Raw genomic sequence first — 16,535 nt, forward strand, 5'->3', positions numbered from 1 at the left:
GTCGTTCGTCGCGTGCACAATGGCGTTTTAGAGCTGGATAAAAAAATCAATTAAATAAATATATTTTTTATGCCTATATTTTTGATACCTTAGATACAAGCAGAGTACCGCATCCATCAAATAATGTGTTTGACGTCGTTGCAAAATACTAGGTTTAGAATCGAAATTCATGTCAAGCTATGAAATTTAGTCAAATGAAAATCATTGATGCTTTTATTCTCTATGTTTTCTTGTGTCGTACTTAGAGATTCACGTCGTTTTGGTTTCATTACAGGACTTAGGTAAAACTAGAGAAGATCTATATAAATTACACAGGGAATTATGTCCTCCTTCAAAATGTACGTGGGTCTCCTCATTTATCACGAAAGATAACATAATCAGAGTTTTTCTGTTTCAGTGAGGAGCTGGGATACTAATACTTCGTGGATTTCTCGGTTTCTAGTTTTTGATAATGAATTCAGCTTTAAACTCCAATTACTATTCCTCCTAGGAAACCATCACTTTCTGCTTCTAAGCGCCCTAGCGCTAAGTTCCTTGCAAGCTTCAACGCGTCATTCTTTTAATTATGCAGTCAGCTGACGAGGCGCTCAACTTACACACACATACTGGACTGCACAACATCATAGCAAATATGGTGTACTGTAATCCACAACCCATAGCCATATTAATGGCTATTTCATTTACTGTTACCCGCCTAATTTTTTCGCCTCGGCTTCAATTGATACAATGACTTTTAGAATCACTTATCATTGTCAATGTGCCTTACATAGTCAAGGAGAATTTAATAGAGAAGTGACGTGTTTTAGAAATTTCCTAGTCCATAAGTGAATTTGATGGAGTGACAGACATGAATCACCATTATGAGCTTCCATTTGTCGATGAATTTTGTTTGGTTTCAATCAAAAATCCTCAAAAAAACATGTTTGCGGCATTGAAGATGAGTTTGTCGTAGTGTGGGGTGTCAAGTTTGCCTTGCTCGACGAGGTTTAGAAATTTCACATTGATTAGTTTGCATCCATCTTAAATCTAGCTTAAACGATAGGCTTTCCCAATAATAACCAACAAAAAGCGACTGAATGAACGTCGTCTCCCTGAGGTGCATGGTGAATGTTACAGGGATAGCCACCATCTTCACACTGTCGATCTGCGGTACCCTTGCTTGTTGGCATCGCGTCACCAACTGTGGGCCACCTTTCGAGTCGTGATCTTATTGATGTGAGATTGGTGGTTCACTGACGAAAGTACTCCTCCTCACAATCCCTGAGTACGTGCGTGATATTAACTCATGAGGGTGTGTGATTGTTGCCAACGCTTGTGTACTCCATCCTCTCCTTTCTCTCTTTACACATTGCTATGCACCCCTCCTCCTAAAAGATAATACCACAAAGCATTCATCGTATTCGATAAGTATCATTTTAGTGAGTTAACAGGTTAGTGTTAGAACTTTAGGCAAAATGTCATCGTTCTCTTATACCCAGATAGCATTTCAATGAAACAGTTTCTGCTGAATGTGTTAAGGCTGTTTAAATTTTTATTTGCTCATTGGAAATTAAGATACCGTCATTAGGTGCACAATATACGAGGGTCATCCGGAAAGTAGTACCCGTTCGTGCCGCATGAAGTGCTGACGACGCGAGTAGCCGCTGGACGAGGTCAGATAGCTTCAGTGGCTTGTCTGCCTTCTCTGAGCCAAGTTGCGTGACGCTAGCATTGCCTGTGTTGTTTCTGTGATTGTTTACAATGTTTAAAAAAATTGAGAACGCCGCCAGTTGTGAAGTGAGGGCAGTGATTAAATTCCTCAATGCAAGAAACGTTCGCCCATGTGATATTCATCGCCAATTAAAGGAGGTGTATGGAGACAATGTAATGGACGAGTCGTCTGTTCGGCGGTGGTGTCGCAACTTCAACATGGGGAGGGGGAACACACACGACGATGAGCGTTCGGAGAGACCGTCTGTCATTACAGACCAACTGGTGAGCTCAGTTGACGAATTCGTGAGGAACGATCGGCGCGTCACAATTGATGACATCTGTGAGCATTTTCCCAATGTTTCTCGAACAATTGTTCATGAAATTGTTAAACACCATCTGCATTATGCAAAAATTTGTGCAAGATGGGTCCCTCGCGTATCTCAATGAGCTGGCGGCGAAGGACTATGCAGCAGGAATACAGAAACTTGTCACACGTTATGACAAATGCCTTAATTTGCTTGGAGATTATGTTGAGAAGTAGTTTAAAGTATCCTCTTTCAAATAAAATTTTTTATGTTTGTTAATATTTACTTTTGTGTCTTTATTTCACGAACGGGTACTACTTTCCGGATTACCCTCGTATTAATCTTTTTGTTGCTCTAAACTGCTTAGAATAGATGAAAGGATACTGGAGGGGCAGATTAACCGTATTGCTAGCCTGATGGTGACGGTAAATGAAACAAAGGGCACCAATAAAAATTTTAATATGGAAATTCCAAGTGATTTGATTCTCCATAATATGCTTCTGCAAAGTTTTGCCAGAAGTCATCTCGCAGAAAAAGGTATTTTTTCTCTGATCACCATCACTTCCTCTCCTTATCAAGATTTTTTTAAATTCATGCCAACTTATGCTAGAGTGAGTATAATTGATATCCATTGATTGGCGTATCCCACTTTTCGGATATCAATTGAATTACTATTGTTGATAAGCATATTTAAACTATTTTGATAAGTAAATTTGGACCAAGGACTTTCATCTTTTTGACTTACACAACTGGATAACTTTTCAACCACGCAAACCATTCATTTCAGTTTATTAGATCGCATTGCAACGAGTTCTTTTTTTCTTCCTCCTACGTAAAACCTATCCACGGTTCATGTCCTCTAAAACCCTATTCCTAGATCTACTTCTCATAATCCCACACGTAACCCTCCCGACCCAGCGTCAATCTTCCCCGGTTTCTTCAGGCACATACACACACCTGCGCTTGCCTCCCCCGGCAACTTTCTTTAAATTCCGTCCTTTGCCCCTCCCATAATCTGCCCTTAACATTTCTTCTGCCTTCTTTTGATCTTGTTAATGAAATCCTTCTCTACTTTCCCCACCGCCATCTCCCCCCCTGGCCCCTATTTTCCCCTCTCTCCAGCATCTCCTCGTCCATTTTCATTGCTTCATAATTTGCCTCTCCGGTTAATCCCACCACTCGTTCTTCATCCCACCCCTCACGCTCCCACATCTTCCGGATTTCTCTTAATTCCTTTCCATTTTCTTTTTTTCTCCCGCCGAGTCCCCTTTGATCGTTTCCTCGGGGACTCAAGATTGGCATGAATCACAAAGTTAATTGAGGGAATGTTTGCCCGAACTCTCTCCTCCGCAACTTTGGCGGGCTCCAATCACTTCCTCGTGTCGCAGGAACCGCAAGCACGCTGTCTCGGGCGAAGCCCCGCGGTGGATTTCATGCGCCACTCCGTTGACAAATGGGGGGTTACCGGGTTCGAATTCGGGAGTTTCTTAGGAAAAGTCAAACCATTCCCTGAAATCACCTAGTTGCCACGTTTCCTCCGGAAAATTTCATTCATGTCCGATATATTTAGCGAGATTGAATGGTGAATGGAGTGATTGCGGAATGGAGGGTTCACTCTTGTTACGTGGCCGAACCAATCCTCAGGGATACGCCATAGAGACTTAAGAACCACCAGTTTGTTTCTGTTTTTTTAACAACATAAGCTTTCCCTTCAAACTAATTGTGCTCGTGGTTTATTTCACGTAATTTAGAGCTTGTGCCTATTGTACAATACATAATAACATAATACATGAGTTCATTGTAACAAGAAGGGAGAGCTCACTCTGGGCAACAAATCAGGTTTTATGGTATTGAAATATTTCCATTTTGGTACAATTGGGATAGGGTAAAATATTGCTATAGAATATAAATGCATGTGTGTGTGTATATATATATATATATACATATATATATATATATATATATATATTTCCTTATATCTGTTTCTGTATATATGAGTATATATATATATATATATATATATATATATATATATATATATGCACAGGGAGAGGAACTGGCCCCCCTACCCTGTTGTGTGAATTTCACATGCCGTCGGGCTTTGTACTGGGTGAACTCTACCATCACCTACCAAACCGAACTTCGGGTTGATTACTGTGTTTATGGTTTATATATACACACATACACGCACGTTTATATGTGTATATATATTCTCTGAAGATGACATCCTTGCCGTCGAAAGGTCAAATACATAAGTTAGTGTCCTTTCTTTGTGTTTCTATGTCATTGATTGTATAGATTCACTGTTAATGACGCATGTAAAATATGCCACCGATACTGATTGATACGTTTGAATTTTAGAGTTAAAAAGAAGTATTCCATCAGATATTGGATAATATTTTTTAGGAGGTATCAATTATTAGTTCTGTTTATTGCGGAGGAATGTTACACGAATATTTACTGGCCTCTAATTTTCAAGTATATCATAAGATAGGACAATTAGACAAATAATACCTATTAAAGTTAATGGCAATATATTATAAAAATAAATTTTCTTATAATAAATTAAGATTAATTTTGTGGTATTTTTCACATTACGAGTAATCCTCGGTGATTGAAAATGATATTGAATACATTTTCTTTATTTCATCATGAGGATCCTGATGGAAATTAAATCCCTTGGTATGATAATCCTTTCTATTGAAACGCTGGAGGGTCAGATTGTTCGAATAAGTAATAAAAGTTTAAACGTATATAAATAGTCTTAACATAGATTTCCTTGACCATGATTTTTTAAAGACTTTTTCTCCAACCCTTGATTTCCGCTTCATGAGCAGAGCAAAGAGCTGGTTGCTTTCTATCTCACCTGTTTCTTTGCCACGCTGTTTTCCGAGCAACTTCGATATATAGAACCCTATTAAAACTTGAGTAAGACTCGTTCTTCGCCGAATGAGACCCCAAAAAAGAATTGCGATGAAAGAAAAGTGAGTGCCTTAAAGGAGAAAGAAAAGAGAGAAAGAGAGGGGTGACCTCGTGGCCGACTCCCGTGTTCGGCTCGTGCGAAATCAATTCCCCGTATTCTCCTCGAAGTTGACAAACCTTCGTTTGATCTGCGATCCCTGTGAGTCCTGCGTGGAATTGCCTCCTGCCGCGTCACTGCGGGTGATTAACCTATGGCTAAGGACCGACTGCTCTCTTAAAATCCTGCCCTCTTTTTGTGATGGAGGGGGTAGGTAAAGAAAACAACATATACGGAAGCCTTGAGCAGGGAATGAAATGTGCCATCGATCGTGGGATAGAATCGACGTTTCGCCCCGCCACGAACGGTTATGCTGGTAATTCTGCGCGAACGATAAGCGCTCGGGAGACAAATAGGTTTTTATGACGGTGCCCGATCGATGCAAGTCCCGCGACCTTGATTTATACTGCTGACCTTTTTTTTCGCTTCCCCCCTCCCCTTCCGCGAGGTCGAAACCTTTATGTCCAATCACAACCTCCGCGAGCGTTTCCCTCGTTCTTTAATTTTTCGCCGAGGTCTCCCCAGACGATATGAGCTGTGAATAACGGCCTGGAGTATTCGTGGACGCCCTTTCCTTCTCGGTATCACCATTCGAAGAACGGGACGGCGTGTTAATAGGTGATGAGACGAGAGTATCAACAATAACGTTGTATTTCTACACGTGTGCAATACCAAAATATGAAGGCCGAAATTCCGAATGAGATCTGATCGATACGGTCAGCAACAAGCCTGTGTCCGCACGATATCATCATTTTTGAGTAATGATGTAATGTATTTTTGGAACATGCTCGAGAAATCTCATGAATTATTTTTTGAATGTTATGGCTTGGAATGAATGCGAAGAGGTTTAGATGCGACTTCATACTCGGCAAAAATCTAGTTTCAAAATAACTTGTGGGTTTGCTTACGAAATAATTTTTAATGGGAAATGTATAACATAGATCGGTGATAGAAGAATATTCACCAATCAATGAAAAGCTTTTTAGAGGAAATTTGAATTTAATTTCTTTTAATTCATGTACGTGTAGTTCAGTTCAAATGATCTGCGCGTCCAGGGAAGTATCGTGGAGTATGCGTAGCTCAGTTCAAGTGAACTTAACTACGCTTATTCCAAGTTACACAAAGAGATTTCGCTTGAACTCTCTTTGTTTATCGTTGTAATCTCAGCATCATTTTCATTCCTAAGAAACCAGGTTTTCAGAATAATTGACCCGTAACAACGTAACTTGTAACTAGGGAACTCGACTCGGTTGAGGAAACAATGGCCTAATTAATTTTACAAAATCAATGATTCTATACTTATTTTACCGGCTATAGTCTTCTAGTTTTAACTGGAGAACACTCATCACGAAGAAATAAGTGTCAATGTTGAAACTGCTTATGCATCGATCTGATAAGTAGTAGTAGATTTTATGGGAGGCGAGCCACAGCTAAGATCATTTGCGCCATTAGAGAAGGATGGGAAAAGGAAGGGTGGAGAGAAACCCGGCGTCGGTATCAGCCTACTCTTGTGAAAAGGCGCCAAGGAGTCCGCAGTGTAACGTCCCATCCGACGGACGTCGCACTCTCTCAAGTGCTCTCCACAAAGCGCCTCAAGTAGTGATCGGGATACTACTGAAAAGTATTTGTGTTCAGGATGTGAACCCGGGCCCTCTCGGTGGGAAGCCTGTAGGTTAGCCACTGACCCACGCCGATCCCTCTCTTTCTGATAATAAATATGGACAAGTTTTACAGCGTTTTATGATAAACTTTCCTCTAAAGTCACTAAAACTACATTACCCTTATGAAACTCTGGTTTCGTTGTTCTCCTTTGTTGTATACTAGGCCGCCCCAACAAATATTCCAGGAGAAAAGAATGAAAATGTCTATAACTTTCTATGTTAGTGTTTTTGCGCGTATCATCATTTTTCGGACATACATTTTTATTGAATGAAATACAATGAAATACCTCATAAATCTCTCATCATGCCACAACCCTTAATAATATGTTTAATATATCCATCTAGCATTTTAGTGGTGAAAGATTTAAATGTCCTCGGATGTAACCTTTTCGGGTGGATACAGGATTTTGAAAAAGAGAGGGATTGGAACAAGCAATAGCAAACAACAATCACATCATAAAGTATACCTCTTTCTTTAATTCGAATAATATTATTTAAACTTCATTGTTATAATTATTACATATGCTTTAATTGTACATTTTGATTTAGAAAATGTTAGTTTCGGAGCAAATGGGACAAATTTTAAGGAACGGTCGTCTCACTCCAATTTGGAAAAATAGTCATTTTCCTCTGCAATTCTCGGTAAACATAGGAATTAAGTAAACATTAATTGAATGTTGCTAGTTGAATGAATGTGCTACAGCACACAGAGAGAAATTCTGAAAAGATAAGCATCTTTCATAGGAGCCTCCCGCTAGACGATTCGCATTCGCACATGATCATCGAAAGACCGGCTAGGTAAATAAAAAAGTAGGCAGAAGAGGAAGTAGGGAATGGAAAAATGATGTGGATAATAAGCCTACAAAAAATTGTCTTATCAAACTTCGCTCGAGGACGAAATGTTTCTGCTTCACCCAGAGACAAGATATTATACAGCTAAGTTTTGGGATCTGTTAGCAACATTACAGTTCGTTATTCGTAAAAAAAATTATGAGAATTTCATTCATCTGCGATATCCCTATAGTTTACGTTTTTACTGACTATGTTGCCTATTAGTCATCAGCATTTTTTTATTTCCTGACATAAAATCATTCCATCATTGCAAGTATATGTAATTATGGAAATATGTAACGTTTGTTGACGATAATGAAACGCGAAATGTCGAATTTACTATTTAGCATGTACTTAAAGATAATTTGAAACATCTTCCATTTTCTGGAGCAGTAAAGGTCTTGAATGAAATATGTTTCGGCGTTAATTTTCCAAAAAATAATTCGGGTAAATTATTCCCTTGATCATTCTTTTTTTCGAATTGAAAAAAAAACAGAATTTTGTTAAATGTACAATCGCACAGTCTGTTACCAAATTTTTACGCTCTATAATCTCCTTTCTCTTAGAAATTTACTAACTCTCTTGGAAGAAAAAATATCTTACGGTACAGGAAGCCGATGAAATATGATTCAATGATTTCGTTTCCATTCTGGGAAAGATCTGATTTCAGCGAATATTTCCTCTTTCTTTCCAGAAATATTTTTTTATTTCCAAATTTTATTTCATGCCCAAGAAAAATTATTGAATCCCGAGAAGGCATTTATATTGGTACCCCGAATCCACAGGGTTGCGAAATAGCCTAAAAATATAAATGTATTGTCATTCAATAACTTTATTTTCTTCAAATTGCGTAAGTTAAAAACAAGCAAAAACATCCTTCAAAATAATATGAACATCTGGGAAACAATTAAAGATCTATTTCTGTTACAATGGAATTACGATGCTATATGATGAAATTATCATAGATTGATTCATTCTCATGTGTTTTCAAAGAGCAATGCGGGAACTAAATATTTATAAAATTAGTTGAACATGCCTTGCTGAGAAATCGTATTAACCTTCTAAATATAAATCGCATTTCAATCATTTAGGAAAAGCACAGACCTATCCTACCGTACTCCTAGGAAAGGATTATGCATGTGAAATAATTATAGTGTTTTTCAGTCACAGATGTGCAATTAATTTTTTAAATAGGCGTCTTTCTTTTTTCGATTCAATCATTTGAAATTCACGATAAAACAACATTCAGGCCCACCTTTAAGAATCCAAGTATGAATGAGGAATGGCTTACATTGAAAAATCTCCCTCAATAGATAGTAAATTATTTCATCGGCAATTTTTAATTAGCTCATCTTCTTTCATTCCTTCTAGAGGTACGACGATGACTTTCCTATTAATACTTAAGGTTTTAAAAAAATCTGCCTAAAGTTGGAAAATATTAATCTGAGGAAAATAACTGGTAGTTAGTTGGTTTAGCTTTGTCTTATCCAAATATTATTGGTGGATTGGGAATTACTACGTGCTAGCTTGGGAATATGTGATAACAGTGTGAAGGCTTCTGCAGCAGTCTGAGGTATCAGACTCCATATTTATATACAGCGGGACTTTTCTGCTTTCGGTAGACAAAGATACCAGCGGTGTGTGTTATAAAGTAGTGTCTTCAGTTGGGAGTAGTGCTCATTTCATTGGATGAGTTGTGGATGATAATAATAAAACGAAATATAAAGAAAACAGAAGTCCTAATTAAGAAATTGGATAAAATTTCTATATTTCTAAAAAATTTCTAAAATCATAAGAAGATATTAATTTTTACTGGGTCATTCGGAGAAGTAGTATAGGAGCTTCTTCCGTCATTAGTAGAGCAGATTAGACTTCATATGCAAGTAATGCACAGGGCATTGCAGTTTGATTCCGACTTGGAGGGAATTAATAATGCTCCATGCAACGTACACAGGCCGTCTAGATAAAATCTCACCTCACAAGGAAAATAAATTTGCCTATCTCGTTTTTTCCTCACTTTCGCATAAACAGAATTCAAGTTTTGAATATCATTTCACAATCTGTTCAATTAGATTTTGATGTGGAATCAAGATTAAATTCAGCGGCGTGGGCAGGGGAAACATTGCACAAAAACTTTTTTTTCGTTATACTTAAATTAATAAAGACATTTAACGTTTTTCAGGAACAATGAGGAAATGTTTTGTGCCGCAGTGTTATCCTTCAGGAGGTGTTAAATGACGCTAATTGAATGTCACACTGATAAATTGAGAAATCGTTCCTCCTGCGTGATATTCACGGACACGATAGAAACCATTCGATCATTAAACAAGCACCTTAACGATTTTAATAGTACCACTTTTTACCAACCGTACCAAAACTTGTTGCCACCTGCCTTAACGATTACTTCACTATTCCCGCAATCGCAGAGGCGAGGGCTAGTGCCCCACGCCCAGTGGCTCGCACGGTATGACGTCGATATATAGACGCTAACGTTCGCAGTCTTCCACGTGGACACACATTAATGGTAATTATATTTGACTTGATACGCGGGTGGAATTCATTTCATTTTTTTTTAAGAGATGAAAGTTTGGGGACGTTCTTCCTCATTGCGTGCACGTCATTTACCCTTTCATCCCCCCTCTGTCCTGCCTCCTCCCTCTCCCCCCTTCTCGACCACCTTTCATCCCTCCGCATTTATTGAACCTCCCGATCCAATTCCCCGCCTGTCTCTTCCCTTTGCATCTATCCGAAAACTCCCTTCCCTTCCCCCTCCGGGCCTCCGCAAATCCTCTTTCTTTCCATCAATCGCTACCCTCTTCTAATGAAGCATAAACTCAAAAGTTTCAGTCTCTGTTAAGGCGATTTTTCCCCTTGAAAGAGGTAAAACAATTTTTTTGTAGCCGCATTTCTTGGGGAGATATGACAGCAATTAACTTCACTTTATACTCTTCGTCCTTTAAGGCGATAAAAACTCCCAAAACTCGAAATATGTGTTCATATACACACATACATACATATATACTGTAGATAATATATAATATAGACACTGTAGTATATATAATATATGTAGTATATATAATTTAGATACTGTAAACATATATATAATATTTTTTGCTGAAAGGTACGGTTCCCAAAGGTCTATTTTGATAGGGTTCGCAGCGTTAATTAATAAATCATAAGGTTTTTGCTGGTTTTTCACACACCCCTTCTCTTCGTATGAGGTATATGTCGGTGTTTACTTAATTTATATATGTATATGTATGTATATATAGATGTATATATTTTTTTCGATGTGCAAATCTGTGCATAATGTATGTCTTTTTATCTATATGTATTTATATGTATGAATGTAATTATAAATCTTATGATGAATATATAATATGAATACCACGATGGGTTAAGTGAAAGAAGGGACCGTTTGGTCCCAATTTTGCCCAAATAAAGACCTCTATCTATCTATTTTTAGGCATCGGCGAGCAGTCATTCAAACTACGAGAGACTTCACTTAATACGTGTGCTGATGTGATGCTAATGCGAAAAATGGCTGGAGGTCATCAAAAATATAAGAAACGTCAAATAGCGGCTCAGCCTTCATTATTGGCATTCAAAGAGTAAACGACAAAACTCTTAGCATGACATACGAAGAGGATTACTTAAATCCGGCTCACTTCTTTACTTCTGAACGTATAAAAACCAAATGAAATGAGTCCTTATGCATTTGGAGGAAGGTAAAACAGCGATAAAATAACCCTTTTCAGATCTCTAACATTAACTGAAGGCATGCAATGTGAAAGCATTTAATTGAGGGATAGAAAATTTTATCCGAAATAAAATTTCAGTTGGTAATTATCTCATTCTGAAGGATTATTCTGAATAATTAGCTTACTCATCACTAGCTAACTCTACCCACAGTGCTCCTCAAATGTCCAATATAAACGCTGAAGTAGAATAGTCCACATATCCCCACCACTTTGCCTTTGGACATGTTAATACTCCCATTTTCGTTCGCCTGGAGTTTGACCCATCCTGACTATAAATCAGGAGTAATTTATGCAATAACTGGTCAAATTAACAACACTGACAGACCGAAAAATAATTATTATACTATTCGCCCTCGTTATAAATAACCTCCGAACAAGCAAATGCTCATGGATCATGTCCCGGAGGTGTGCCGATAAAGTGATATATTGGCTCGCAAAGAAATAAAGTCAGCTTATAAGCTTTAGCAGTCTGGTTGAGCTTTATAAAGCATGAGCCATTACTCTAACGCTCTTGTTAGCGTCCACCACGTTACGGAAAGTGGGTGGATCTCTAGATACAGAGGTTAGCCGCGAATTAAGTGAGTTAACTAATGAATAAACACTCCTGAACAATAAGTAGGAGGTGGTATAACAATAGGTATATTTTGATGGTTTAATATGGTTTGAAAATACTACTAAAACGCGTGACCCCGTGAGTTGTTGATTAGAAGGCGTCAACGAACATCCTTCAAGTTACTCGAAAGAAATTAAAGAGACTCTTCTTCAAATGATTAAAAAAAAGGTTGAGTGCATTTATCACTCATCTGTTTATAGGTTTGCTCATAGTTAAATCAACGTTTATAATACTGAGATTTTGAAAGCAACGGAAATTCCAAACATTAATATCCCAAGGAGCAGCAGGTCAATTCATCGCGTATACCCATCCATTATCTTTACCGTCAATGCTCAAAAAGGATGAAAATAATTGGACGGAAAAATAAATACTAGATTTTCACTCAATCATAAATTATTTTAGCGTAAATATTTCCGCTCCACCGTTGTACCTATAGAACACAAAACCAGGATAGACTGTTGTCGCTACAGCATAGCGGAATTAAAAATCATAAATTCATTTTAAATGTCCATATAAGGATCTATGACAATAATTAAATTATAAAAATTAACGGAAGCAAATTGATGTACTTTTAAATCAACAAATAACAGTAGATCGCTTGCTAAAAAGAATTGAAAAATCTATTGAACTGCAATCTCCTGTGTGTCCACTGAAATTCTTGAACCTTATAGCACAAAAACATTGGCCACCTCGGTCAGAGACTGACAAAGTATTTTAAATCTTATTCGATCAGTAAATAAGGTGACATTATAAAGTGTGTATTATAGACAACATTTTAACACTCGTAGTCTCTAATGTGTCATTTTCTGGGTTTTTTTAATATCAGCCCTCGAATATTTTTGGCCACATAATTCAATTTATAACCAAATATTAACAGTTATCACCAAAAAAATTATATCCATAGCCATCATATTTTAAATTGATATGTTTACTAAGTCTATGGTTTTAGAGCGAATAACCCACCGAGTACAACATGACAGAGAAAATTATGAGTAGTAGCGGTCTATGGAGATGAGAAAATGTCAACATAGCATTTTTTTGTCGCATAAAGAATATTAAATTCATGGCATTATGGCATCAAAGGTTCCAATGAAAACAGATGTGTTTTTCTATTATTCGCCATTGTATGCACATTAGCTACAGCGTGCCAGATTATAAATATAATGCGTAACGATACTGCTCCTAAATGTATTTCTATACCCGTGTTTGTCTATCTACTACCCTTATTTACAATATTGGTGAGCCATGATTGCTTGATTGCTGGGTGAATTCTAAAGGGAAACAAAAAGTCCAAATGTACAAGTAGAAATGTGAGTTAAAACGTTGCGAACTTCAGTGAGGAGAAAACCACAACATAAAATAGTTTTAAAAACTGCGCACAGCGTATCAGAGAATTGAATATATATTGTGTAACGATCCTGCTCCTAGATATACTGTATCTACCAATTACTGACCTTATTTTAGACGATTCGCGTGCCATGATTTTGGGTAAATTTAAAACAATAATAAAATGGGTCAAATTCATTGATAGAAATGTGAGTTCAACATTGCGAACTACGATAAGGAGGAAACGAAAACATAATTTTGGATTGAAAACGTTTCAGACCAACATTAATCAGGATTACGGGTGTCGCACGATACGATAGGTATTGAACTTAGTCGTATATCGACCCTAGGAAGATATTTATACACCCAACCGAACGAACCTTCCCGGATGAATGCCAAGGAGGCGATAACATCATCCCTGACCGCTGGAAGACTACGGCGCTTGTATAGGAGGGTCGGACCAAGTCAAAGGCTTGTAAAATTTAGGGACTAACCTGATTTAGGGTTCTCGTGTACCTGAAAGGAGCGAACGTGGTCTTTTAGTCCCGGGAAAGCCTTTAGCTCGATGAAAAGCTTCCTCCAAGTTAGCCGTGAAGTGGTTTCCAAACCGCGAGGTGGAGTTCCAATCGAGTAGAGGTCGCTTACCAACTGATCGTTCGTACATAGGGTGGTCAAAATTGGTTCAGCAATAAAAGATACTTTCTATGTCTGAAGGTGTTTGTTTTCATATTCCTAAACGGAAATAAAACTCTTTTGAAAAGAAAGCACATAGTTATTCAATTTTTTTGCATTATTCAAAGAACTGACTTCCATTAAACTAAGTCGAATATTATGACTACTTTATTGCTTTTTCCATTAAGCGTTATCAATATTTGCGGTATATATACTAGGGATGAAAGTTGAAAAAATATAATGCATCAAGAGATTTCTTTCCTACTCTTCTCATTTTGATACCTCGTACTTAATAAGTTACACAGGCTACAAGATTATACTGATGTTTATGCATATTATGTGAGAATTAGATAGTATAATAATCATAATAACCTGAGTCGTTGGCCATTCAAAATAAGGAGAACAGAAAGTAGGTTAGCTATTGAGACTTTATCAAAATGCTTTGAAAAGATAAAATCTCATCTTAAACGACGCTCTCAAATAATTTGAAATAAATATTATTTTTATATTCAAGCATGACTTTAAATCCATATCTTCAAAGCTACTAGGGGAAAATCTCCCACCCTTCTGGAAAAGACACTTCCGCGTTCCGAAAATTCTGCACCCGAAAACTTTTACCTCGACAACATCTACTTTCCGGGAGCACACAAACTTTAATCCATAGTAAATAAACTGCGCCCAGTTGAGGGAAAATTGATTATGCTTCTTCCCCAAAGCTCCTCTGTCGTTATGTTCCCTCCCAGATGACCGGCAATCTAAGAGGGATGCTCGAATTCTCCAACCCACTGGAATTTCCCATGGACCCCATCACGTCCCATACAACTCTCCCCCTCCCGCAACCTCCACACCAGTTCCTCGTAGCCTCAAACCACTTGCCTCCTCCGCTCCAACTACACCAACTGCCCTTACAAAAACATAATTCACGCGCTCTGTCCCACTAATTTTGGGAGACACGCAGCTCACTTCCCTTCCCCCCCCCCACCCGGGTAAACAATCACTGCTCTCCCATACCAAATCCGTTTCCCTGACCTCTCTCTTCCTGTACCTATCCTCCCACGCGTCCCGTGATCTGTCTTTTGACATTGTCTTCCCGTGTCAATCCAAGCATCCTTCCCCGAATTCGCCAACGGCATTTAATTGAAAACTGCGCTTCTAGGCGATCACTAATGAGGTTGAAAATAGGCCAAATAGGCACTACTGAATAGTCAACAACACTTTCACTCTCCCGACAACGTTTACCACTCACAACTACTGCTCTATCGCTGAGGAGGGCGCAAAAATACTCAACTGTACTTCTGAAGGTGTTTTTGCCACCAGATAATGCAAAAAAACAGCGAACATCCTTATCCTCATGTGTAAACGTATTTTTGAATGTATATCATACTTGTAAATAACAACATTCATTATATTTATTACCTAATATTCAATATAACATATTATCCATTACTTTCCTCAGCGATCTCTTTGCATTATATAAATAAGGGTTTTGTAACATCTAGTATTCATATGTGGTAGGTCGTCGCAATTCTTCACGTACTGCTGTTCCCTGATGTTTGGAAACCCCCTTTTTGGTGGTTTTCAGGCTTGCGCAAAAGTAGATTTTTAATTTTTTTTCGATACACAATTGTATAAAATACGCATATTTCGTCATATGTAAGAAGGTGATCAATTAGAATTGGTAAGGAAAATTGTGAAAAAATAGTGTAAAATATCTGAGGAATTGGTGATCTATGTACGATCCCAGACACTGCCCTTACAATACCGGCATCTGATGATTAAAGTGCTATAGATTGGGTAGGTATTATTCTGCTCTGAATGTCATAACCCATTGATATCAAGAGATGAATGAACATCAGAATTTCTACGGGAGGTATTGTACATAACATTTCGGTTATTGAATTCGTCACGCTAATTCGATAACCAGCGGTGACATTATCAACGTGGCTAATGATTTGACATTGCTCTCGCTGGGAAATTAAACTGATACCAGTTATGTTACCTGATACGTAATGTCTCAGCCCGTCATCAAGGAACGATGCTGTAATCTCTCTCCGCGATCATACGCACAGAATGCCGATGACGTCGTTGTGTTGACAGCACGCCTCCAAACGTCGACCGCCGGGAGAAGATGGCGGGCCGCTCCGCTCGATTTGCCGGAACCCTCTCCATTTCACCCGTTGGTAGGGATGCGCGATATGACGATATATCGATGTTTATTTTCTATATCGACCAAGTCGATGTAGACAATTTTAAGGAACCGGCATCTTCACCTGCAAAATTCCCCCAAACCGTCACACGGGATTACGATATAGGATATTATGAGATCAGCCAATTATACATATATATGCAATTATATAATTTTTTCCTCGTGCTCATTAATGTACGAACACTTACATGCAAACATGTCTATAGAAGTGATGCAAAAATACATATAATCCACTAAAGCTTTGAATATTGCTATTTATTTCATATTGTAGAGATATTTGGGCTTTTTTTGTTACAATTGTGTACCGTGCAAGGAAATATTAGAACCTGATTCCGTCAACGATGGTGTCTCTCTTTTTCGTTTTATTTTGGTGGCCTATCTTGCCAATATAAACTGAAGCATAATAATACAATTGGTACTATGAGTAAATTTGGAATTTCTATATCAAT

The sequence above is a fragment of the Hetaerina americana genome, unplaced genomic scaffold (assembly GCF_022747635.1).
Source record: "Hetaerina americana unplaced genomic scaffold, ioHetAmer1.1.p SCAF_1, whole genome shotgun sequence".
NCBI classification, from domain to species: Eukaryota; Metazoa; Arthropoda; class Insecta; order Odonata; family Calopterygidae; genus Hetaerina; species Hetaerina americana.